This window comes from Lolium rigidum, chromosome 6 (genome assembly GCF_022539505.1).
Source record: "Lolium rigidum isolate FL_2022 chromosome 6, APGP_CSIRO_Lrig_0.1, whole genome shotgun sequence".
NCBI lineage: Eukaryota > Viridiplantae > Streptophyta > Magnoliopsida > Poales > Poaceae > Lolium > Lolium rigidum.
In genome coordinates, this window is record NC_061513.1 from 195,230,868 (window position 1) to 195,235,968 (window position 5,101).

A 5,101-nucleotide genomic window follows, 5' to 3' on the forward strand; every position below is an offset into this window, starting at 1 on the left:
TCTAATCTGTCGGGACGAATCGAGCCGTTCATGGCACCTGGTGAAGACCAAGTCCGACGACGAGTTTCATCGGGGGCGGAACGACAACGGCGTTTGATGAAATTAAGCGATATCGACAACGCCGCCGTGCTAGTTCCGCCCCGGCAAGATAGGCCATTCTACATCTACCTGTCGATAGGCGATACGTCCATCGCTTCGGTGGTGGTGCAACTTTACGATGGCGTTGAAAGAGTCGTTTTCTACCTCGGCGAGAAGGATGCTTGGACGCGGAGACAAGATACCACGAGGTCGAGAAACTTTGCCTCTCGCTTATTCTTCACCTGCACCAAGCTTCATCACATCCTTCGACGGCGAGAGGTCATCATCATCCGTAAATCAGACGTCGTCAAACATATGTTGTCGGCCCTCGTTTTGAAAGGCCGACTCGGTAAATGGATGCTTGCGCTTTCGGAATTTGATCTCCGGTACCGGCTGCGAAGGCGATCAAGGGCCAAGCGTTAGCCGATCTCATCGCTGAACGGATCAGCACCAATATAGCAGCACTATCCATACGTGCATGGGCTATGTTCTTCGATGGATCGGTTTGTGACGATGGTTGCGGCATCGGCATTACGCTCGTATCGCCTCGGGGGCGGAATACTCCTTCTCCATCGGATTATCTACCCCTTGCACCAACAACGTAGCGAGAATATGAGGCAATACGTAAGGGAATGGAATTGTTATTAGAAGGCTGGAGCTGAAGGCTGTAGAGCTCTTTGGAGACTCAAAGTTGGTGATTAACCAGCTCACGGAGGAATATAATTGCGAAAGTGAATCGCTGTTCCCATATTGGGTGGAATGCCGTGAGTTGATGACACGGTTCCGGTACATCAACTTCAATTGGATCCCAAGGTCCCGGAATACCGATGCCAACAATCTCGCACAAATGGCGTCGAGGCTACATAGATATAGCCGACGGAGCGGAAGTTCGAGATACAATTCCTGGAACGAGAATGATTGGAGAGCCGAGATCTTCGATTATTTGAAAGATTCGGCTCGGGGGCACCTAAACGGGTGAGATACTGAGCCATGAAGTATGTCCTTATAGGAGACGACATGTTCTACGGGACATTGGAAGGGTTGCTACTCAAGTGCCTAGGGCCAACCGAGTCCAATCGGCTCTTACATGAGGTGCATGAAGGCGCTCGTGGAACACATCGGTCGGCTCATAAGATGAAGTGGTTGATTAGGCGATCGGGGTTTTATTGGCCCACTATGCTTGAAGACTGCTTCAATTATTACGAGAGGGTGCCAAGCATGTCGGATGTTTGGAAAAATTCGAGATGGTGCCGACATCGGCGATGAACCCCATCATCAAGCCTTGGCCGTTTCGGGGGTGGGGCATGGATATGATCGGCAAAATCCATCCGGCATCAGGTAAAAAACATGAATGGATTTTGGTTATCACAGATTACTTCACCAAGTGGGTGGAAGCCGTCCCTATGAAAAAGGTGACATCAGAGGACGTGATCAAGTTTGTGAAAGAACACGTCATTCATAGGTTTGGAATTCCCCGGACCATCACGACCGATGGAGGTTCGGTCTTTATTTCTAAAGAATTCGGGAAGTTACGTGATGACGTGGGGATTAAAGCGATCCGATCATCCCCATACTATGCTCAAGCTAACGGACAGGCCGAGGCATCCAATCGAGCCGATCAAGCCGATCAAGAGGAAAATTGACGAGAATCCTCGGGATTGGCACGAGAAGTTATCGAAGCATTATGGGCCTACCGCATGTCGTGCCATGGGGCTATAAAGACCTCGCCGTACCGGCTTGTCTATGGACGGGAGGCCGTATTGCCTTGGGAAATTACGGCTGGATCAAGACGCGTCACGTTTCGGAATGATCCGACAGTGAAGAATACGCAGCTTTGATGAGCGACACTATTGAGGACGCAACGGAACTCGGGCTTTGGTCGTTGGAGAAGATTAAGGAGAACAAAGCCGGGGTGGCTCGTGCTTACAACAAAAAGGTTAAGCCAAAGGAGTTCCAAGTTGGTGATCTTGTGTGGGAAGGCTCGTGTTGCCATTGGGAACCGGGGATAAGGCATATGGCAAGTGGTCTCCTAATTGGCACGGTCCGTACAAAGTGGTCCAGGCCTTGAAGGGTAATGCATACATCTTGGAGGAATTAAGCGGCGAAAAGTTCCCCGTGGCTGTTAATGGTCAACACCTCAAGAAATATTTCCCAAGCATGTGGGATGATGGACGATAAGATGGGCCGATTTCGAGAATCGGACGGTAAGATGTGGGGGCCGATTTCGAGATCGGCACGATGAAAACCAATATATAAAAATCACAGTACGATGCACGGGCATCGACTTCGGAGAAACGAGCCGATACGGCGATATCGACTTTAGTAAAGTAAGTTTATACAACAGCTTGGCCTCAGATAGCAAGATGAGCCAATATTCTGCCATCGGCTCCCTGTACGACAACTCCATTCGACAATCGGCAAGGGAGTTAAGGGATTTTAGGTGGCAGCGGGATCATCTCGTAATCGTCGGGGTACGGCTTGGAATAGCCGACTGCCCTTCTTTTCGGCATCATGCCGAACTGGTCTCTCAGTATGGTACTGATCTGATCCGCTGTGCTGGCCATAACAAGAACACAGATTTGGCTGTTAATGGTCAACACCTCAAGAAATATTTCCCAAGCATGTGGGATGATGGACAGTAAGATGGGCCGATTTCAGAATCGGACAGTAAGATGTGGGGGCCGATTTCAGAATCGGCCAGTAAAAAACCAATATATAAAAATCACAGCCGATGCACGGGCATCGACTTCAGAGAACAGAGCCGATACGCTGATATCGACTTTAGTAAAGTAAGTTTATACAACAGCTTGGCCTCAGATAGCAAGATGAGCCGATATTCTGCCATCGGCTCCCTGTACGACAACTCCATTCGACAATCGGCAAGGGAGTTAAGGGATTTTCTTCATTGATAAGGGGATTTCTTACAAAGAAAGAGCCGATTGCTTGGGAAGGAAGAACAAAAGAAGGGTCTATTGACCAACCTACTACTGCTAGGCCTATACTAGTAGATCTTAAGCTACGGGCCGTTGCTTCCTTCGTCGTCGTCTTCGGAACTCTCATCGGCACTACTGCCGATGGGTTCTTCGTCGCTGCTCCCATAGCCCTCTACGGGAGCTTCATCTTCGTCTTCATCGTCACTGCTGTCGTCGTCCCACCACATGCGGAGGCGCTTCGCTGGCGGGTAACCTTCGAGGGAGTCGTCGTCGTCGCCGTCGTCTTCCTTTTCCTCTTCTTCAGAGGTGGGGCAGCCGTCCCGGGGAGCCGGTCGTCCTCGCTCTCCGACTCCGGTTCCCCGACGGCGAGGAACCGAAGATCTTCGTCCCCGCCGGTCGGGGACTGGTGGTCTTCGGACCGAGACGGAGGAGGCGTGGTCTTCCGGGTCCCATGCTTACGGGGCGCGGATGTCCGGTGGCGTCTCACGGGAGGAAGAGGACCCGTAGGAAAGCTCGGAGGAGGAGTCGTGGAAGACCGACGAGGAAGAGGAAGAAGAGGAAGACATGGGCTGTGGGAGTTTGGGGGTTTTTTGGTACCGATGGCCGGGACGGAGCAAGATGGTGAAATGGCGAACCACTCGGAGCGGTTAAATAAAAAGGGGCTACGGTGAAAAATTCAATACCACAGCGGTTTTCGAGGAGGCGGTACCCAAAGACAACGGTCAAATTGTGCGGAGCAATGTTACTGCTCTGCCATGACATAACCCGACGAAAAAATGCTGCAATGGTTACTGCTCTCGCCATGACATGACCCGGCGAAAGAAAAGCGTAGTGATTTTGGAATTACCAATTCCAAAACCAGGGGGGCATGTGTTATCACCAGAATTTGACCAAGTCAGAAGTGGGCCGCGATCGAAGATGGATGTGAAGAAATATATATATAGAAGAAGTATGTGGATCGGCCTTTTACACCAAGGTGGGCTTAATTGCCCGTGTATCTGTAACATATTAGATCGTATCTTAGTTTAGAGGTAGAATCTTACTCGTGCACGGTTTGGTGCACGCTCGCATTAGAAAGTCCACTTGGACTATAAATATGTATCTAGGGTTTATGGAATAAACAACAACTCACGTTCAACCCCAAAACAAACCAATCTCGGCGCATCGCCAACTCCTTCGTCTCGAGGGTTTCTATCGGGTAGCGACATGCTTGCCTAGATCGCATCTTGCGATCTAGGCAGCACAAGCCCACGTTGTTCATGCGTTGCTCGTATCGAAGCGCTTTTGATGGCGAGCAACGTAGTTATCATTAGATGTGTTAGGGTTAGCATTGTTCTTCGTTTAAGCATGCTTACGTAGTGCAACCCTTGCATATCTAGCCGCCCTCACGCTCTGTCTCGGGTGTGGGGGCGGCACCCGCTTGATCATTATTTAGTAGATCCGATCCGTTACGATTGCTCCTTGTTCTACAAGGATTAGTTTAATATCTGCAATAGTTAGGCCTTACAAAGGGGGGGAGGATCCAGCGGCACGTAGGGTGGCGTTCGCAAGTCCTAAACGGGATGTTCCGAGGATCAACTTCATGTTGGTTTTTAGGCCTTGTTTAGGATCGGCTTACGAGCACCGTGCGTGGCCGCGAGGCCCAACCTGGAGTAGGATGATCCGATTATGCGGTGAAAACCCTAAATCGTCGTAGATCTCATCAGCTTCATCTTGATCAAGCGGGACCACCAAGTATTCGTGCACCCCGTACGAATCATGGGTGGATCGGCTCTTTGAGCCGATTCACGAGATAACTCGAGAGCCGATCGAGGCTCGTATTTAATGTTTACATGTATGCCCTGCGGAAACTAAGCGAGGCATCCCCATCACCTTCCACGACCGGGTATAGGTCGGGTGGCACGCCCTTGCACTTCGCATCGCCGCGTGTGACCGAGAAGAGCATTGCGGGCCGTCGCTCGGAGGGGTCTCAGCCAGCCGCAGCTCTAGGCTCTTCCCGGCTCTACGGTGTTGACAAGGCCGCTGCCCGTCGGTGGGTTTTGGCAGTCAACAATATCTCTTTATGATTGCAATGTGTTTGTATCACAATT